At 38.8% G+C, this 22,109-nt stretch overlaps 1 protein-coding gene across 35 annotated transcripts in view; it reads left to right on the forward strand.

Moving 5' to 3' along the window:
- The first annotated feature begins 751 nt into the window (after positions 1–751).
- The window catches only part of Arb2a (ARB2 cotranscriptional regulator A), a 464,299-nt gene continuing 442,941 nt past the window's right edge, over positions 752–22,109 (forward strand). For 19 of the 35 annotated variants that reach the window (XM_087617547.1, XM_087617567.1, XM_087617556.1 and 16 more), the window contains exons 1-2: positions 788–911; positions 19,696–19,754. The gene's annotated coding sequence lies outside the window, so the exon portion shown is untranslated. 35 annotated transcript variants of the gene reach the window in all.

Genomic DNA, 22,109 nt, shown 5'->3' on the forward strand with positions numbered 1-22,109 from the left:
TAATGGTTAAGAGCACACTGCCAATAAATCGAATTGTCCTTTGTTCTGAAGGAAGCAGGAGTTGAGATCAAGAGGTACTCATTATGGGAGTGAGGTACAGTATACTTTCAAGAATTCTGGAACTTCCTCTCTGAAAATATTATAAATAAATATAGTTTGCTAGCTACCAGCCTTTCCTCACAATTATCTGAGACAGTCAGTCATAGCTTTGTGTCTCCAGGACATGCTTTGGCCTTGTTTGACAAAATAATGGTTTTGGAATTAAAGACAAAGAAAACATCAGAATACTATATAAAATATTAAAATCACTTGTGTCTATTGCTCACTCCTATTTTACCCCAAAGAGAAGAATTTTCAGACATGTTTTGGATAAACAGACCACCAACATATTTCCCATTTGAGTCAGCTCTCATTAGGATATTAGGGTTAAATTTCTGTCTTAATTTTGTGATAAATATAATCTTTCAATATAGGCCTATTTTCTCAACTTGAGTATCATGGGTGGGGTGATGTCACATAAACCATGGACGGACATGGGGAATTTTCTTAAGGCCAGCACCACAGAGAATATTTAAATTCTCTTCCAGAACGAGTTTTAGGATAGCCTACGGTAGCAGAGTACCATAAGGACACTCCACAAAAATGTTCCACAGGCTTTTCTCTCCCAGAGCCTCAGACACAGATTCATAGGCTCGCCCCGCCCATTTCCGGGTTCTTGGCGCCGCGGCCGGCGCAAGCGTAATGACGTTTAAGTCCCCTGCAGACCCCGGAAGTGCAACTCGAACTTGGTTGGGGCGCGGATCTCGAGAGAAAAAGTCGGAGCCGGGCGCGAGGGAGTTCGCCCAGAGAGCTGGAAGGCCACGCCTCCTCGTGCCTACCCACTCAGCCTTGCAACTGGGGACAGAGCTCAGGTAGGGCTGAGCCGGTCACCTCTGTGAGCCTCTGCAGGGGCGAGACCCCGGAGGGGGCCTGGCTCGGTTGGGATGCTGGTGCCAGGGCCCTGACTTGTCAGAAGCCACGCGTTGACTCTTCCCTCATCTATGTGGTAGATCTTGCAAAAGGGCTGCCTCACCTGCCTTCTCCACTCTACAAGCAGGAGGAACACGTGTGACCCGGGGTGATTAGCCTGTGTCTGAGCCCCTGAGGTTCTGGTTGTCACCAGATACCTTAGCTAGAGGAAGAGATACTCCACTTACTGTATTGCTGTTGTCTGGTTGAAGTTGTTTTTAGTTGTTTGTTAGTGTCAACCGCTAAAGCTATGGCATACATTAATAGCAAATATTGAAGTGAGGTTATAAAATGCCCTTAAAAACTTGTATCATGTGAACGTTAGTAGGATGTATACATTCTTCTGTAAGTTACTTATATTCAGAAGCAGACCACATTATGTGCTTCTCATTTACCCAAAGTGTCTGTCTTTGGAGTCAAATAACTTCTGTCCAAGAGTGTTTGGGCTGCATTTTAAAGACAGTTGTACTGCCCATTTTCCCCAAATCCTCAAAAAAGCTGTACTGGGAAAGTTCTGTGTTCCGAAATAGGACCAGTGTGCTCTTAAAGTTCATGGTTTAAGACAAAAGTCTTAAAGAACTGTCAAAGTATTCTGATTCTCCTTATTCTTTTTCCTTTCTCGTGAGGGACAGATATCCCCCTTTATTCGCAGACTTAGAGCACCCTATGTTCAGGTTTCATTGTCAGTGCTGGTATAACACATTCTGTAAGTTCTGTAAACTTTTCTACTTTTAAACTAGGGGTCTGGTCAAAGGGATTAGAACTGAAGGGTTGCCTGGAATGACTTTTTGGTTGCGACTACAGCTGCACTTCTACATGGTAGAACAGTATCCAAACCAGGAGGAAAATAGAATTTATAAAGCTTCCAGCATCTATCTGTTAATTCATCTAGCTGTATTGACCAGCCACCGACAGTGTGTCAGGTCGTGTGCCATGTTCAGAGAAGATGGAGAACATACAGAAAGTCCTGGGCTGCTTTTACTGTAGTGCGTGCAGAGCAGTCCTCCAGCAGGAGCGTGAACAGTGAGAAGGCTCTTGAGGAAAAGTGAAGCAAGTGGAGGGAGAAGGGGCTGTTGAGTAGAGATTCAAATTAAGTGAGAAACTGGACTCTACAATTATGGAGGTACGGTTTAAGTGAGTACAAAGGCTTTGAAATTGAAACACTTTTGTTATCACTTGGAGTAATAAAGATAAAGGGTTTAATAGTCTGGAGAATGAATATTCAGTGACTTCTTGTGTTTATTGACCACCAACTTAGTTTTGGGAGGCGAATCTAGGGTCAGTACACATGTAAAGGCACTCCCATGCTCTTTATTGAATAACAAAATTACCAGTGTTTAGTCAGTTAATGTAATGTAACTTGCCCATTTTTTTTTGTTAGATTGCATTTGCCCAATAGTGTCAGTATTTAGTGAATAAGTCTCTCCTCTCTACCAGTTTTACTTTTCATTATAGTAAAATGTACCTAACAAAATATTTTACTTGGGCAGCATAGTCAGGAGGATCTCTGTGAGTTATATACCAGCCCAGTCTACAAAATGAATTCCAAGATAGTCAGGACTGTTAAACAGATCAACCCTGCCTTGTAAAACAACAGCAATAACAAACAATAACAACAAAAATGATTTCAAGTTCAGTAACACAAATTATGTTCATGTTGTTATATAATCGTCATTGCTGTTTGTCTTTAGTAATTTTTCAATTTTCCTAGATGAACTCTATTAAATACTGCCTCCTCATTGCCAACTTTCTTTAGTCCCTGGCGACAATGAAGCTTCTTTCAGTGTCTATGACCCTGACCACTGTGGACATATCATATGTAGGACAATGTCCTAAAATTTCAACTGTGTTATTGCATATGTCAGAATGTCTTTCCTTTGAAAGCTGAATATAATAATCACTGTATAAATGTATCAGTTTTTATCTATTTGTTTATCTGTGGATACTTGAGCTGCTTTTACTTTTTTGGCTACTACTGTAAATGATGCTGATGTGTGCATAAACATCTGTTTGCCTTACTTTAATTTCTTCTGGTTATATATTCTCAAATGAAACGTTTAAATGGTAATTTGGAATAGCTTGCATCTTTAATGGTCATCTTTTAAGGTTGGGTCCTCAGAAAAGTGCTATGGGGTAGAATCTTCACTGAGGGCATACCCTTGAAGAGGGTAGTGGGACCTTAGCATCTTCTTCCTCCCTTTGTTTCTGGTTCTTGACCAGAAGTAAGCCATTTGCTTTGCCATGTACTCCTTTCTGCTCCCACCACAATGTGTCCCCTTTCACAGGTACACGAGCAATAGGGCCAACTACAGATGTACTGAACCCTCTAAGCTCATGAGCCGAAGTGAGCCTTTTCCTTTTATATGTTCACTACCTTCATGTTTGTTATAGAAACAGAAAGCTGATGAACATGTGATTCCATGTCTAAGTTAAATGGAGTTGCCATACCATTCACTTCAATGACTACCTGATTTTTCTTTCCTACCAGCCATGCACAGGGTTCTAATTTCCCCATAGTGTGTGAATATTTGACCACCTCTTCATGAAACCTTTAAAAAGAGGTAATCGCCATACTCATAACTGTGTAGGACTGTGGGTTTGGTTCACAGTCCTATAATATTGGTGATGTTCAACACTTTACTGTGCTGTTTGGTCACTGACATATCTACTTTGGAGGTTTTGAAATAGTCTTTGTAGTCTAGGCTGGCTTCAAACTCATGATTCTTCTGCCACATCCACGCACATAGTAAGACTTACAGGTATTGCAACTGGTCCCACTCTTTGGGGTGTGTGTTGTACTAGAGATTGAACCAGGGGCTTATGCATACTGGACAAGTGCTATAGTACTGAGGTATGCCACATGCTTGTTAATTTAAAACCTGATTTCAATAAAACTTTTTAAGATTTGTGATATTTTAAAGTATTGGGTTGCCTTTTGTTTTTGTTTTTGCTTTTTAAACTTTAAGTTCTATAATAGTAAAAGCCCTCAAATGACTGTAGGCTAGGTATCTGTACCCCATACTTAGAAATTAAACAAAAACAAATCAGAACTCTAAATTCTCCTTTGTACAATGAACAAAACTTTCAGTATCACATTATGATGAGAACAGCTCAGAGAAACCAAAGATCTCTCTGCTCTGCTTTGTTATTTTTTTCTATAATTGAAAGGAAAAAAGTATTTTGATTGGCTGGCTGTACCTGTGACTCGGAGCACCTTTGTTTGTTAGCTGAGAAGAGAAGGGCACGGAAGGAAAGTGATGAGAGTAAAGATATGCTGGGCAGCAATAAAGCAGTCTGTTGTGGCTAGATGGACATTGACAAAGGAGATCAGGAATAATAATAGACAGTGAGCACTGTGACTGACAGCACAGGGAAGACCCAACAACCAAGTAATGAGACTCTATAAATCCATAGATTCCAATGGCATGGGGAAGAGGCGAGAGAGTGCAAATCCCCAATCCCTTCTCAGCTTGCTCCCTCCCTCCCTCCCTCCCTCCCTCCCTCCCTCCCTCCCTCCCTCCCTCCCTCCCTCCCTTCTTTCTTTCTTTCTTTCTTAACAGGGATCAACTACCTAGCCAAGTCTGTCCTAGAATATGCTCTGTAGCCTTGGCTAGGAGTGCAGGCGTGCATATATATTATTTTGAGGCAAGGTTTCCTATTAGCCCAGCCTATCCTCAAACTGAACTCACTGTGTAACTGAGGATGAGCTTAACCTCTGATCCTCCTGCTTCTACCTCTATGGTTTTATGCAGTGCTGGCCATACCCAGAGTTTCTTGACTATTAGGCAAGCATTCTACTAACTCAGCTATCCCAGTCCCTACTGTTGCTTTTTGAAATTTTTTAATTTATCCATTTTTCATATATTATACTCTGACCACATTCCCTCCCCCACAACCCCCTCTTCTCTTCCCAGTCCTATCTCCTTCCTCCCCTTTCCCTGACTTCCACTTCTCTGTTAAAAAAGAGCAGGCCTCCCGGGGATGTCAACCTGACCTATCAAGTTACATCTCCTCATATCAACCCAGTAGAAGGAAAAGAGTCCCCAAAGCGGGCAAGAGTCAGAGACAGCCCCTGCACCCACCATTAGGACTCCCACTAGGACACTCCTACCACTGTATTTGTAAAGTATATAACTTATTGGGTCTCACAAGTTCACTGATACAGAGGAACTATTTTTTTAAGGGCAGATTTATACCTCATGTCTCACTCATATCTGTTTTTAGCTATAACTATAGACATTAAGTTTTAACATTGATTATGAAATAAGTTAAGACTTCTGGGTGTATTAGAATGACATGAATGTGTTTTGTGATTTGGATGTGATAAGGATGTGATTTGGAGAATGCCACAGGCAGAATTCTATGAATTCTCCCACTAAGTTCATATGTGAAAGCTCCAATCCAAATGTGTATTTGGAAAAGGTTAATTGAGGGCATATGAGTGGGCCCTGATTTCACAGGGTTAATGCCATTGTGAAGAGACTTCAGAGTCTGCCCTAGCAAGAATGTAGCTGTTTGCGAGGAAGATAGTCGTTAGCATAGACTCATCGTGCTGGATATTCTAATGTTTGAGAAATTCACTGCTGTTAAACCACTGTCTGTGGGTTTTGTTAATAACAGTCTAAGCATACTAAAAATACTAATAAATGGATAGCCTTGTATGCTTGCGTGTGTGTGTGTGTGTGTGTGTGTGATTACAATTCATGTGGTCTAAAAGTATCTTCTGAAATTATTCAAACACTTGAAGCATAGAGGAGGAGGCCCAGTGAAGACTTGTAGATGATATACCATGTAAAGTGATTAAGAAACAAAGGTAACGGAAAAGGAAAGATATAGTAGTACTATATCTGTGCGGTGCACTGGGAATGTCCAGAGTTATATTCTTTCTACATTTGAAAATAACTTAATTGAGGATGTTCATATTACAGTAAGATATATCACAGTTTAGAATATTTTAATTGTATTTTTATAGGTTTAATTTTATTTTTGTTTCTGTATAGGGTGAGTGTCCTTTTGAGGGTATTCTTCATGTGAACAGTCCAGAAGAGGCTGTTGATTCCGCTGGAACTGGAGTTACAGGCAGCTGGAAACTAAACTCAGGTTCTCTGGAAGAGAAGCCAATGCTATTAACCATTGAGCTGTCTAGCTTTAGACTTTCTTTACAATATGGATTTACCTTTTACCTGATGTACTGACTTATATTTAGGGATTTATAGTTAACAGATGTCAGATAGAGCAAGCAAAGAAATATGTAATAAAATTTAAATTAGGTTATATCTAGATCTCCAGACTTGTGTGTGTGTGTGTGTGTGTGTGTGTGTGTGTGTGATGTGTGTGGTGTATGTGTGTATTGTTGTTATTGCTACTTTCTGGGCATGGGTTTCATTAGACATTTAGGACAAGCAAGTATTTTAGGAGGTAAGTATATTAAGGAGCTAAGTGATATTAGCGCTACTAATGTGATTGATACTAACATGGACCTCTTTACTCCAGGATCCGAGCATGCTGAAAATCTATTTCCTGCGCTTATAGGGCTATTCAGTGGTCTTTTTAAATAGATGCTCAATTTATTACGTCAGTGAGTGCTGATGTGTTTGATGGTGGTTTTGATCAGAGTATTATTTAGAACTAGGAATTCATTCTTTTGAGACTGAATGATAGCAATGTTGAAAATTTTTTTTTTAGTTTTTTTATCTTTATTAATTTGAGTATTTCTTATTTACATTTTGATTGTTATTCCCTTTCCCGGTTTCCAGGCCAACATCCCCCTAACCCCTCTCCCTCCTCTTCTATATTGATGTTCCCCTCCCCATCCTCCCCCCATTACCGCTCTCCCCCCAACAATCACATTCACTGGGGGTTCAGTCTTAGCAGGACCTACAGCTTCCCCTTCCACTGGTGATCTTACTAGGATATTCATTGCTACCTATGAGGTCAGAGTCCAGGGTCAGTCCATGTATAGTCTTTGGGTAGTGGCTTAGTCCCTGGAAGCTCTGGTTGCTTGGCATTGTTGTTCATATGGGGTCTCGAGCCCCTTCAAGCTCTTCCAGTCCTTTCTCTGATTCCTTCAAGGGGTCCCGTTCTCAGTTCAGTGGTTTGCTGCTGGGAGTCGCCTATGTATTTGCTGTATTCTGGGTGTGTCTCTCAGGAGAGATCTACATCCGGCTCCTGTCGGCCTGCACTTCTTTGCTTCATCCATCTTGTCTAATTGGGTGGCTGTATATGTATGGGCCACATGTGGGACAGGCTCTGAATGGGTGTTCCTTCTGCCTCTGTTTTAATCTTTGCCTCCCTATTCCCTCCCAAGGGTATTCTTGTTCCCCTTTTAAAGAAGGAGTGAAGCATCCACATTTTGATCATCCGTCTTGAGTTTCGTTTGTTCTAGGCATCTAGGGTAATTCAAGCATTTGGGCTAATAGCCACTTATCAATGAGTGCATACCATGTGTCTTTTTCTGTGATTCGGTTACCTCACTCAGGATGATATTTTCCAGTTCCATTCATTTGCCTATGAATTTCATAAAGTCATTGTTTTTGATAGCTGAGTAATATTCCATTGTATAGATGTACCACATTTTCTGTATCCATTCCTCTGTTGAAGGGCATCTGGGTTCTTTCCAGCTTCTATGAACAGAGTGGAGCATGTGTTTTTGTTATATGTGGGAGCATCTTTTGGGTATGTGCCCAAGAGAGGTATAGCTGGGTCCTCAGGTAGTTCAATGTCCAATTTTCTGAGGAACCTCCAGACTGATTTCCAGAATGGTTGTACCAGTCTGCAATCCCACCAACAATGGAGGAGTGTTCCTCTTTCTCCACATCCTCGCCAGCATTTGCTGTCACCTGAGTTTTTGATCTTAGCCGTTCTCACTGATGTGAGATGAAATCTCAGGGTTGTTTTGATTTGCATTTCCCTTAGGACTAAAGATGTTGAACATTTCTTTAGTTGTTTCTCAGCCATTCAACATTAGGTTATTTGTCTCCCTGCGGTCTAACTTCTTGAGTTCTTTGTATATTTTGGATATAAGCCCTCTACCTGTTGTAGGATTGGTAAAGATCTTTTCCCAATTGATTAGTTGCCGTTTTGTCCTAACCACAGTGTCCTTTGCCTTACAGAAGCTTTGCAGTTTTATACGATCCCATTTGTTGATCCTTGGTCTTAGAACATAAGCCATTGGTGTTAGCAATGGTGAAAATTTTCTATGCATCAGGAATTCTTCAAGAACTAAAAAAACTGACTATTTCAGTTTTATCATTGAAAATAAACTGTTTAAAACAAGTCTATTTATTCTGAATACTCTTCTTAACAAGAAACTTGTATAATTATTTTTATGAAAACAAGCATATGTGTTTGTGTTTTTTAACTGTTTTAATTAAAAACGCAAGTTTTCTCCCTCCCATTTTCATTCTGTTTCTTCTAAATTCTAAAATGAATAAAGATTTTCAGTTAGGTCAACTCATTACTGAAAAATACCAAATTTACACCAATGTTTTATTGTTTGTTTTGAAATTGAAAGTATGTTAAAGATATCATTCATGTTTCAGCAAATCTAAAGGAGGCTCCTTCCTCACATGGAATATAAATTGCTGTTGAATTGGAAAATCACTAGGCAATTCAATGCTGATGAGAACTAATGAATCTGGAAGCCTAAGCGATATTCAGTAGTTCATTAAGGATTTAAATATATGTTGCCTATTGCTGTGCAATAAATTATCCCCAAATTTAGCAGCTTAAAGCAAAAGCCTTTATCATCTCAAACAGCTTCACAGTGTCAGAGATTTAGGAACCTTTTAGCAGGGAAGCTCTGAGATGAAGATGTCAGCTTTAGTCTGTAATTTGGCTCTGTAGGATCTACTCCAAGCTCTTGGCAGGAAGCCTCTCTTAAAAATGTAGAGTTCTTGATAGGACTGGTCAGAACATGACTGTTCCAAACCTAGCCAACTGAGAAAGAGAAGATGGGAAGTTGGGGGGAAGAGAGAGAGAGAGAGAGAGAGAGAGAGAGAGAGAGAGAGAGAGAGAGAGAGAGAGAGAGAGAGACACATAAAGAGAGAAGAGAGAGACACACAGAGAGATAGGGAGAGGGAGGGAGGGAGAAAGGGGAAGGAGGAATGGATGGATATAGGGAGGGAATGCTCCAAATAAACACCACAATCCTTTGTAACATAAATCAAAGCTATTGTACCATATTTGTTACCCAAGCCAGCTCTTATATGGTGTTGGAGGTTATGACTTTTTGGGGTTAGTTGGGTCTCACTGGGGGACATTTTGGAGGATACCATAGCCCCTGATCATCCGGGTCCTAACCATATACACATCTGATTCTTACATCACCTCTATGGCCTCATGAAATAAGTCAAATCCTGGTATGAATGAGGCCAGTTGGAATTAGTTCCTTAAGTACAACTTTTTGATTATAATCCCTTTTCACTTGCTTTTCTGTACTTCTGACAGCCAACATACAATGGTGCGGTGTATATAGAATAATAGCTTGTTTTGTTCTTGGGTATGCAAACAATTTTTAAATATGTGTGTGTGTGTGTGTGTGTGTGTGTGTGTAAGTGTAAGTGTAAGAGACAGGCATTTGTCAGTGGTTAGCTTCTTACTCTGCTTTCTGTTAGTTTAGAAGGTCTAAAGTTCTTTTCCTCAAATTATATTTTCTCTTTTAAGTATCAGATATCTGGTGAATTCTATTAAGAGAAGTTGCTTTAGATAGAAGTTAGATGCCAGCAATTTATTGAAATAAACCATTTATATGTTGGACTCTTGCTAAGACTAAGGAACCATGAACTTAAAAGTTCTGGAAGTTATGTTGTAGATGCATCTGGCGTGTGTGCTTGTGTGTTTTCATGTTTACTTGTGTGGGGGTGCATGTCTGTGTACAGGTAGAGCATGTAGAGGTCAGAGGCAGCAGACTGTCTTACTTGAACCTAGAGCTCACTGATGCAGCTAGTTTAGCTCGCCAGCCTTGTTCCAACAATGCCCTGCCTCTAGTACTTGAGTGTTGGATTAGAGGCAGGCTGCCAGCCTGATTAGCATTTTCATGGCTGTTTGGGATCACACCTCTTTTTGTGGGCATGTCAAGTGCCTTGCCTACTGAGCCATCTTCCTAACTATTGTACCTTTCTTTTGAAGGGATGACTTCCATTCTTGAGTGCTTTGAACATATGACCTAGTCACTTATTGACATTTGGAGTTATAGTTCAGTTCATGAATTTGGAGGAACTTGTCTTACAGCCTTTTGTCTGACTAGTATTATAAGATACCCCTTCTTGTTGCTACACGTTTTTTATTTAGTTTAAAACTATATATGTTTGTAGATGTCATGCATGTGTTAATGTGGGTGCACGTTTGCCAGCACACCATGTAGTACATATAGAGGTCAGAAAGCAACTTTCAGAAATGTCCTTCCTTCCTTCCTTCCTTCCTTCCTTCCTTCCTTCCTTCCTTCCTTCCTTCCTTCCTTCCTCCTTCCCTCCTTCCTCCCTCCCTCCCTCCTTCCCTCCTTCCTTCCTTCCTTCTTAAAAGAATTATTTGTTTATTTATGTACACTGTAGCTGTCTTCAGACCCATCAAAAGAGGGCATTGGACCTCATTACAGATGGTTGTGAGCTACCATGTGCTTGCTGGGAATTGAACTCAGGACCCCTGAAAGAGCAGTCAATGCTCTTAACCACTGAGCCATCTCTCCCTTGTTCTTGCTTTTCATGTTTTTGTTTTTGGTTTGGTCTTTTGAGACAGGGTTTCTCTGTATAGCCCTGGATGTTCTGGAACTCACTCTGTAGGTCAGGCTGGCCTTGAGCTCAGAGATCAGCTTGCCTCTGCCTCCCAATGGTGGGGCTACAGGCATACCTACTATATCCTCCAGGCTAGCTGGTCCTCGGTCTGGCAGTTCTCTGTCTTGATCTTCATATGGTAAGGAGTGGCTGATGGAAGCTTTCACATCTAACCTTTGGTTTTAGAGATACAACTTGGGTTATCAGTCTTACTAACCAAAGAGCCCTCTCTCTGCCTCCACTAAAGGTTACATTCTCAGCCTCATCTTTGGTTTTTGGTATATCTAAGATTTCATTTCCTCAAAGGATATTTATGAATTTTTAACTCAATTTCTTTTGTGGAGAAGACTTGTAGTACATTTTATTTTGTAAATACTTTTAGGTCCACAGCACATTGAGGTGGAGAATATAGAGGCCTCTTGTCTCTAGCCTCTCTGTGCATGCACAGTGTCCCTTGTTAGAACTTCTTGTCTCACCCACCTAGGCATAAAATCCCCACTAAGAAAGCTGTTTGAACCAAATGGTACATTTGTCACAATCAGTGTATCTGCAGTGGCATAACATCACCATGCCTGCAGTTTATATTGGTGTATACTTTCATGTGCATTCTGAGGGTTTCAAAATTAAAAAAAAAATGAGGTTATAATCATATCGTTTCTCCCATCCATTTTCTTCTTCCAAACCCTGCCATATGCCCCCCTGCCACTTATCTCCTTCAAATATATTGCTTCCTTTTTCATATATTTGAGCAAGTGTCCTTGTGGGATGGAATATCCTTTAGGCATATACTCAAGAAGTATAGCTGGGTCTTGAGGTAGATTGACTCCCCAGTTTTTTAATTTTTTTTATTTTTTTCTCCCTCTTTATTAACTTGAGTATTTCTTATTTACATTTCAATTGTTATTCCCCTTCCCGGTTTCCAGGCCAACATCCCCCTAACCCCTGCCCCTCCCTGTCTATATGCGTGTTCCCCTCCCCATCCTCCCCCCATTGCCGCCCTCCTCCCAACAGTCTAGTTCACTGGGGGTTCAGTCTTAGCAGGACCCAGGGCTTACCCTTCCACTGGTGATCTTACTAGAATATTCATTGCTACCTATGAGGTCAGAGTCCAGGGTCAGTCCATGTATAGTCTTTAGTTAGTGGCTTAGTCCCTGGAAGCTCTGGTTACTTGGCATTGTTGTACATATGGGGTCTCGAGCCCCTTCAAGCTCTTCCAATTCTTTCTCTGATTCCTTCAACGGGGGTCCCGTTCTCAGTTCAGTGGTTTGCTGCTGGCATTCGCCTCTGTGTTTGCCGTATTCTGCCTGTGTCTCTCAGGAGAGACTCTCCAGTTTTTGAGGAACTGACATACTGATTTCCATAGCGGCTGTATAAATTTGCATTAACACCAGCAATGTAGTTGTGTCCCCCTTGCTCCATGTTCTCACTAGCAAAAGCTGTCACTTGTGTTACTGGTCTTAGCCATTCTGACAGGTATGAGACGGAATCTCTCAGTTCCCTGATTGTTAGGCGTGTTGAACATTTAAATGTTTCTCAGCTATTTGGCATTCCTTTATTAATAATTTTTTTGTTTAGATCTGTATCCTATTTTTTATAGGAGTATTTTACATCTAGTTTCTTGAGCTCTTTATGTATTTTGGATATTAGTTCTAGTGGATATGGAGTTGGTAAAAATCTTTTCCCATTCTGAAGGCTGACATTTTGTCTGGTTGACAATGGCATTTACCTTACAGAAGTTTTCAGTTTCATGAGGTCCTATTTATTTATCGTTGATATTAGTGTCTGCACTCTCAGTTTCTGTACAGAAAGTCCTCTTTTGTGCCAATGCATTCCAGGCTGTTTCCCACTTTATCAGGTTCATTGTGTTCAGTTTTATGTGGAGGTCTTTGATCTACTTGGACTTGAGTTTTGTGCAGGGTGGTAAATATGGATCCATTTATAATCTTCCTTTTGTAGACATCCAGTTGGTTGAAGATGCTGCCTTTTTTCCAGTGTGTATTTATGGCTTCTACATAAAAAATTTAGATATGCACGTCTAGGTTTTCAATTTGATTTGCTTGATCAGTGTGTCCATGTCTATGCCAATACTGCACAGTTTTTAAAATTATAGCTCTGTAGGATGTATACTTGAAATCAGGGATAGTGACATCCAGCAGTTCTGTTATTGTTCGGTGTGTTTCAACTATTCTGGGTGCTTTGTTTTCCCATGAAGTTCAGAATTGTCCTTTCAAGTTTTGTAAAAAATAATATTGGAATTTTGATGGGTATTGTGTTGAATCCGTAGACTGCTTTTGGAAGGATAGCTCCTTTTACTATGTTCATTTTAATCTAATCCATGAGCATGGGCAGTCTTTCTGTTTTCTGTCATCTTCAATTTCTTTCTTCATTGACTTGAAGTTTTTGTCACACAAATTTTTCACTTGATTGTTTAGAAATATCTTATACCAAGATATTAATATTATTTGAGTCTGTTGTGAAAGGTGTTGTTTCCCTGATTTCGTTCTTAGTTCATTTGTCATTTGTGTACGGGGAAATGGTTTTATTTTATTTTCTTAGCTACTTTTGTATCCAGCTACTTGCTTGAAGTGTTTATCAACTGTAGGAGTTTTCTGATAGAATTTTTAGGGTCACTATCTTATTATCTGCAAATAATGATACTTTGTTTTTTTCTTCTCTAATTTGTATCCCCTTAATCTCCTTCACTTGTCTTGTTGCTGTAGCTAAGACTTGAAATACTGTATTGACTAGGTATGGAGAGAATTGAAAATCTTATTTTGTTCCTGATTTTAGTGGGGTCACTTTGCATTTTTCTCCATTTAATTTTATGTTGACTATGGCTTGCTGTAAATTGCTTTTATTATGCTGGGATATGTCCCTTGCATCCCTAATTTCTCCAGGATTTTTATCATGAAGGGGTGTTGGAGTTTTGTTAGACTCCTTTTCTGCATCTAATGAGATGATTTTTTTTCTTTCAGTTTGTTTATGTAGTGGATTACATGTACTGATTTTCATATGTTGAACTATCTGTGCATCTCTGGGATAAAGTCTACTTGATTAACTTGATCATGATGGCTGATCTTTTTGATGTGTTTTTGGAAGTATTTTTATTGAGCATTTTTGCTTGTATGTTCATAAGGGAAATTGGTCTGTAATACTTTGTGGGGTCTTTCTGTGGATTGGCTATCAGGGTAACTGGCATCATAAAAATAATCAGGCAATGTTATTTCTGTTACTATTTTATGGAATCATTTGAGGAGTATTGGCATTAATTTTGCTTTGAAAGTCTGGTAGAATTCTCCACTGAAATCTGCTGGCTTGGGCTTGTTTTTGTTTGGAGACTTTTAATGACTGCTTTTATTTCACTGTGTTATAAGACTATTCTAAGTTTTTACTTACCTTTGGTAAATGGTACTTATCTAGAAAATTGTCAATTTCTTTTAGGTTTTCCAATTTAGTGATTAACACCAAAAAGTATATCCTTAGGCTTTCTGGAATTTTTTTTTTTTGTATCTTTGTTTCTTATTTGTTAATTGGATATTCTCTTTATGCCTTTCAGTTAGTTTGGGTAACTTGTTGATTTTTCTGAAAGAACCAATTTCATTGCGTTGCTTCTTTGTTTATTCTCTTTGTTTCTATTTTATTTATTGATTTCAGCCTCACTTTGACTTTTTTTCCTCTCTGTAGTCCTTTTGGGTGTGATTACTTGTTTTTGTTTTAGGGATGTGCTCATGGAATATCTTATTTTCTCCATTTATGAGGGTTGAAAATTTTGCCAAGTTTAGTAGTCTGGGTTGGCTCTTGGGGTTTCTTAGCACCTGCGTCACATGTCTCCAGGTCCTTCGGGCTTTTAAAGTCCTTATTGAACAGTCATTTCTCACAGGTCTGCCTAGATGTTACTTGGTCTTTTCCCCTTGTAGCTTTTAATATTCTTTTCTTGTTCTGTATATTTAGTGTTTTGTTTATTATGGGACAAGGGGACTTTCTTTTCTGGCCCAATCTATTTTGTGTTCTGTATGCTTCTTATACCTTTTTTAGATTTCTTCTTCTACAACTTAGGAAAATTTTCTCCTAGGATTTTGCTGAAAACACTTTTTGGGCCTTTGAGTTGAGTTCCTTCTCTATTACTATTACCTTTAGATTTGGTCTTTTCATAGTGTCTCAGATTTTCTGAATATTTTGTGTTAGGAGTTTTTCTTTTCTTTTTTAAAAATTTACCAATTTCTTTGACTGATGTATCTATTTCTTCTATCATTCTACTCTGTCTTCAAAACCCCTACTCTATCTTCAAAATTCTCTTTTCTCTCTTTTGTATTTTGTTGGTAAAGTTTGCTTCTGTAGTTCCTGTTCAAATTCCTAAATTTTTCATTTCCAGAATTCCCTCAAATATTTTTTTTTATTGATCCCCTTTTCTGGTCTTGAACCATTTTATTTAGTTTCTTATACTGTTTGTGTTTTCTTGGAATTCTTTAAGGGATTTATTCATTTCCTTTTAATGACCTTTATCATATTAAAAAAGATTGTTATAAGGTCTTTTTCTTGTGCTGTAGGTGTGTTGGAATATCTGGGGGCCTGCTTTGGTAGGATAGCTGGGTTCTAATGAGGGCATATTGCCCTGGGTGTTGTTTATTGTGCTTTTTCTTCCTTCCTTCCTTTCTTTCTTTCTTTCTTTCTTTCTTTTTTTTTAATTAACTTGAGTATTTCTTATTTACATTTCGAATGTTATTCCCTTTCCCGGTTTCCAGGCCAACATCTCCCTAATCCCTCCCCCTCCCCTTCTATATGGGTGTTCCCCTCCACATCCTCCCCCCATTACCGCCCTCCCCCCAACAATCACATTCACTGGGGGTTCAGTCTTAGCATGATCAAGGGCTTCCCCTTCCACTGGTGATCTTACTAGGATATTCATTGCTACCTATGAGGTCAGAGTCCAGGGTCAGTCCATGTATAGTCTTTGGGTAGTGGCTTAGTCCCTGGAAGCTCTGGTTGCTTGGCATTGTTGTTCATATGGGGTCTCGAGCCCCTTCAAGCTCTTCCAGTCCTTTCTCTGATTCCTTCAAGGGGTCCCGTTCTCAGTTCAGTGGTTTGCTGCTGGGAGTCGCCTATGTATTTGCTGTATTCTGGGTGTGTCTCTCAGGAGAGATCTACATCCGGCTCCTGTCGGCCTGCACTTCTTTGCTTCATCCATCTTGTCTAATTGGGTGGCTGTATATGTATGGGCCACATGTGGGACAGGCTCTGAATGGGTGTTCCTTCTGCCTCTGTTTTAATCTTTGCCTCCCTATTCCCTCCCAAGGGTATTCTTGTTCCCCTTTTAAAGAAGGAGTGAAGTTCCGAAAAAAAGAAAAGAAAAAAAAAAGAAGGAGTGAAGCATTCGCATTTTGGTCATCCGTCTTGAGTTTCATGTGTTCTGTTATTGTGCTTTTTCATTGGTGCTTAGGCGCTGGGTTTGGTATGATAAAATATTTAGGTGCTAATTTCTGTATTTGATTTTTGTCCGTCCTTCCTTCCTCCCTCCCTTCCTTCCTTCCTTCCTTCCTTCCTTCCTTCCTTCCTTCCTTCTGTCTTTTGAGTGGGTGTTTGTTCATTGGTTTCTGTTTTCTCTCTGAATTTTTTGAGTATAATGACTCTGTGCTGCCTGTTTCCTGGTCTGTTCAAAGGGAATGCCTGCTGGTATTAGAGGCTGGGATAAGGTGGGGGAAGGAAAGTTGGTGGGGAATGTCATTGTGATCCCTCAGGGATGGGGTCAGAAAGTAAAGAGAGATGACAGCAGGTTCCTAGCTACATAGCTGAGAAGGAGGCTGTGTTTCTATTCATTCGTAGAGTCAGTTGGTGTACAGGAGAATCTGCTTGTGTTGTGGGGCAGCCAGCTCTTGGGGGCCAGTACTTACCATGTGAATACAGAGCAGCACCAGACCAAGCCCCAGCAAGTGACAATTTAGAAGCCATGATAATAAATTTATCTGAGTATTTTTTTAGTAAAAACAAGTCAAAACCTGTCAACCACATGAAGAACAATGCACTGGCTTTGCTTTATTGTTTAAGTTTTTTCAGGAGTCTTTACTTGTTTTTGTTAGTAGATAAACTCATGGGTTTCAGTGTATTTTCTTACAAATACAACCTTGCATTTTGCTCACATTTGTCCTATGCTATCCAATCACCTCTGACAAGCCTCTTTCTTAGCAATGTTCCCTTTGTTTTCATGTAAATATAAAACAAACTGAATAATACTAATAACTAAGTGAATAAAATCTCGATTCTACATAGGAGAGAAAATGTTGGTGTTTTTTTTCTGCATTATGATCCTCTACTCTCTTCTGCTTCAAGTCCTGTAGCCCTACTTTTCTCTCCTTAGAGCTTGCCCTCTATTTTCATGCCATATGTATACAATGTCTGCATCATTGCACACACACTTAAATGCTAGTTGAGGTCTCTTGTCAGCATTATTGCATTTTCCTGCATCTAGAAGTAGCTTCTGTGTCTTTTCCTTTAGTTGTGTCTTTTTTCATATTTACAAAAAATTTATTTACATTTCAAATGTTATCTCCTTTTCTGGTTTCCCCTCCAGAAACCTGCTATCTCTCCCAGCTTCTGTGAGGGTGCTCCCCCACCCACCCACCACTCCCTCTTATCTCCCTGCCCTGACATTTCCTTAAGTGGGGCATCAAGCCTTGATAGGACCAAGGGCCTTTCCTCCCATTGATGCCCAACAAGGCCATCTTCTACTACATATGCAGCTGGAGCCATAGGTCCATCCCTGTTTACTCTTTGGATTTAGTCCCTGGGAGCTCTGGTTGGTTGGTGTTGCTGTTCTTATGGGGTTGCAAACCCCTTTAGCTCCTTTAATCCTTTCTCTAACTCCTCCATTGGGGACCCTGTTCTCAGTTCAATGGTTGACTGTGAGCATTCATCTCTGTATTTGTCATGCTCTGGTAGAACCTCTCAGGAGACAGCTATATCAGGCTCCTGTCAGCATGCACTTCTTGGCATCCACAATATTGTCTGGATTTGGTGGCTGTATATGGGATAGATCCCCAGGTGGGGCAGTCTCTGGATGGCCTTTCCTTCAGTCTCTTCTCTAAACTTTGACTCCAAATTTCCTCTTGTGAGTATTTTTGTTCTCCCTTCTAAGAAGGACTGAAGCATCCACACCTTTGTCTTCCTTCATCTTGAATTTCCTGTGGTCTCTGAATTGTATCTTGGATAGTTTTTAGTAGCTTTTAGTAGTTTCTAATTTTGGGTTTCCCACTAAGACTCCTGAATCGCCTTGGCAAGATGGTATTTGTGTAGATGAGTGATCCAGATCTAGAATAATTCTTCTGCAACATGGATATCCAGTTTTCCAGCACAATTTGTTAAAGAGACTGTGTTTTTGCTAATTCATGTTTTATACCTTTGCCAAAAATTAGGTGCCTATAACTGTGATATTTTCCCTAGCATCTTGACTTTTGAAGTGTAGAAGTTACCTGTCTTAAGATCTGGTCATATAGTTTGAGATCAAGCATTGGAACACCTCCCTTATTGTCCCTTCTCTCTGGGATGGCTGTGGCCATTTGTATTCTCCTTTGCTTGTATATGAGCCTCAGGATTTTCATTTTAGGTCTGTGAAGAATGTCACTGGAATCATGTTTGGGATTATGTTGACTCTGAAGATAGCTTTTAGTAACACAATCATTGCATAATAGCAACCCTGGTGATCTACAGCATGAGAGGGCTTTCTGTCTTCTTGTGTCTTCTCTTTTGTGAGTCTTTAAAGATTTCATTGTAGTGTTGTTTTACCTATTTGCTCAATTCTGTTACTGTAATTGTTGTGAATAGGATTTTCTTCCCGATCTTTTTTGGAGGGGGGTGTTCAGTATTTTTAACAACCAGGTGGTTAAATATGATCCTGCATCATGCTACTGTGCTGAAAGTGTTTTTTAGAACTATGAATTTTTAATAAAGTCTACCGTATCTTTAACTATAGAGTCGAGTTGTGTGCAAATAGGAATAATTTGATGGCTTCCTTTTCTATTGGTATTCCTTTTGTTTATTTTATTTCTCTCACTTTAGTGCTCTAGTTAACACTTTAAGCACTATATTGAGAAGTGTAAAACATACTGTCTTGAGTTCTAGAGCAAAATTAATGCATAGTATTTCAAATGAACAAAATATAGACATATTAAATATAAGATCTAGAACTCTATACTGACCAAGACTGGTGTTGATTGTCAATCCAAGTGGGTATGTAATTTTATTATTGGCATTTTATGGTCCAAAGAAGGATGGTTGAGTCAATATGTGATTTTCAGTGTTTGGAGGTATAGCTCTCATCAAGAGAAAGCGGTATTATCACCAATTGTAAGTTTAACACATAGAAATTAATTTAACAAAATGCCACGTTCAGATAAAGCACTGAATGCAACGTTTGCTTATTTTAGTTTCATTGTGACATCATGTCCATCCTCCAGCTGCTATCTTCTAGAGTTTCCCCCTTTCATTTTGTATGTAAAGAACAAGCAAAGTTACTTTGATGAATTTTTCTCAGGATAAAAGTTGATTTTTATATCATTTTTGTTGATAGACTGTCTGGTGATTCTTTGTGGAATTGATCTCGTGTCAGTAGATTACCCATACTTTAACAGCCAGCAGAACAGATTATTCTGTATCCAATCCTGAGTTCTCATCTTTCATTCATTCACCAGTTGCTGAAAACTTCCTGATCCCAGAATTTAACATGTCTAGCATTTGTGTATTTTCACAGGTAGATTTTATTTTACCTATGTAAACATGGTAGAAGAGTACAATAAAAGAAAACAAAACCATAAATGAAAGTTAATATTTCAAAAGTATATATATTTTAAATGCTTTACGATAAGCTTTTATTTTTTAATTCAAATTATAAGAAATACTTAAACTGTGCCTTTTTCTTTTTTACTAGATATTAGAAGCTTCTGAGGTAATACATTTTTTGCTGAAAATATCTCTATTGCTGTTCAGGTAAGGAATCTGTTGTATTTCAGTAATAGTAATTTAGTCACATGAAGTTTTTATTAATATTGAGTTCATTTGAACTTTTTGTACTAGAGCTATGTCTAGGACCCCCGATTTTTGACCAAATAAATTACAGTGGACTTGCAATATTGTGCATAAGAAGAAAACACTCCAAAGAACAGATTATAACAGGCATTGATGCCATTATTCCTGTTAGTGCTTTTCTAGTCAGAAATATAGTGTTCAGTTAGACAGATAGTTCAGTAATACAGTGTTTATGTAGTATGTGTGAAGTCCTGATTCATTTCCCAGTAACACACATGCACACACACACACACAACTTTGTCTTTCCTTCTCGTCTGTCTGTCTGTCTTCTATCAGTCTGTCTGTCTCTCTATCTGGCCGCACACATATACAGATATATGTGTATATATATATATGTGTATATAGTTATATATACTTCCTAGGAAAAATGTTATATGTAATCATAATCATTGTGTCTTTTTATGTAAGAATTATATTCTAATAAACAAATCAACTTTTCATATGTAGTGTTTATGTATAAAAATATAATTATATAATATATTATTTATATCATTTTGTAAAATTTTTAAATAATTTATTAAATTATTAAAATAAATGCAATTAATCAAATACATTTATATATAAATATTTAATTTATGTAATATTTGTTATATATAGATAAATACAATTTTAATTAAATAAATAAATAAAATAATTTAAATTATTAAAATAAATATTTTATAATTTTTTTATAAAACTAAAATATAAAAATATAATTATATATTTAGTATCTGTTTTGGATAGTTTTATGTCAACTTGATACAGTCTAGATTCATCTGGAGGAGGGAGTCTCAACTAAGAAAATGCCTGTATAAGATTTGGCTATAGGCAAGCTTGTAAGGCATTTTTAAAGTTAGTGATTAATAGAACAGGGCCCAATGAATTGTGCGTGGTGCCATCCCTGGAGCTGGTGGTTCTGGATTTTATAAGAGAGCAGGATGAGCCAGCCATGAGGAGTAGTCAGTTGGGAGCGTCCCTCCATTACCTCTGCATGGAGGTCTCTTGCCTCCAGATTTCTGCCCTGTTTGAGTTCCTGTTCTGAATTCCTTCAGTGATGAACAGTACAGTGGAACTAGAAGTCAAATTAACCCATTTGTCCTTAACTTTTTTGTTTTTTGTCATGGTGTTTTGTCTTTGCTAGAAACCCTAATGAAGATACTACCTTATTTAGTACTCCAAATATTGTTAATAATCTTTAGTACTTATGTGCGCCACCTAATTTTTTTAAAAGATAAAAATATTTCCTTTAGACCTAATACCTATAATCTTCAAACTATTCCACAAAATAGAAACAGAAGGAAAGCTCAAGTCCAAGTGGATCAAGTACCTCCACATCAAACCAGATATACTCAAACTAGTAGAAGAAGAAGTGGGGAAGGGCCTCAAACACATGGCCCTGGGGAAAATTTCCTGAACAGAATACCAATGGCTTATGTTCTAAGATCAAGAATCTTAGACTAATGACACCGTCGTTAGAACAAAATGGCATCGAACAGATTGGGAAAAGATCTTTACCAATCCTACGTCTGATAAAGGGTTCTTATCTAATATATATAGAGAACTCAAGAAGTTAGACTCAAAGTCTAACTTTGAGGAGTTAGAGAATCAAATAACCCTACTACAAATGGGATACAGGGCTAAACAAAGAATTCTCTGCCGAGGAATATTGAATGGCTGAGAAGCACCTAAAGAAATGTTCAACATCCTTAGTCATCAGTGAAATGCAAATCAAAACAACCCTGAGATTTCACCTCACACCAGTGAGAATGGCTAAGATCAAAAACTCAGGTGACAGCAGATGCTGGCGAGGATGTGGAGAAAGAGGAACACTCCTCCATTGTTGGTGGGATTGCAGACTGGTACAACCATTCTGGAAATCAGTCTGGAGGTTCCTCAGAAAATTGGACATTGCACTACCTGAGGACCCAACTATACCTCTCCTGGGCATATACCCAAAAGATGCCCCAACATATAACAAGGACACGTGCTCCACTATGTTCATAGCAGCCTTATTTATAATAGCCAGAAGCTGGAAAGAACCCAGATGCCCTTCAACAGAGGAATGGATACAGAAAATGTGGTACATCTACACAATGGAGTACTACTCAGCTATCCAAAACAATGACTTCATGAATTTCATAGGCAAATGGATGGAACTTGAAAAACGCATGTGGTATCACTCACTGATAAGTATATATTAGCCCAAAAGTTCAGATCACCCAAGATACAATCCACAGACCACATGAAGCTCAAGAAGAAGGACGACCAGAGTCCTTC

Source organism: Rattus norvegicus, chromosome 2 (assembly GCF_021556685.1).
Source record: "Rattus norvegicus strain SHRSP/BbbUtx chromosome 2, alternate assembly SHRSP_T2T, whole genome shotgun sequence".
Taxonomy (NCBI): Eukaryota; Metazoa; Chordata; class Mammalia; order Rodentia; family Muridae; genus Rattus; species Rattus norvegicus.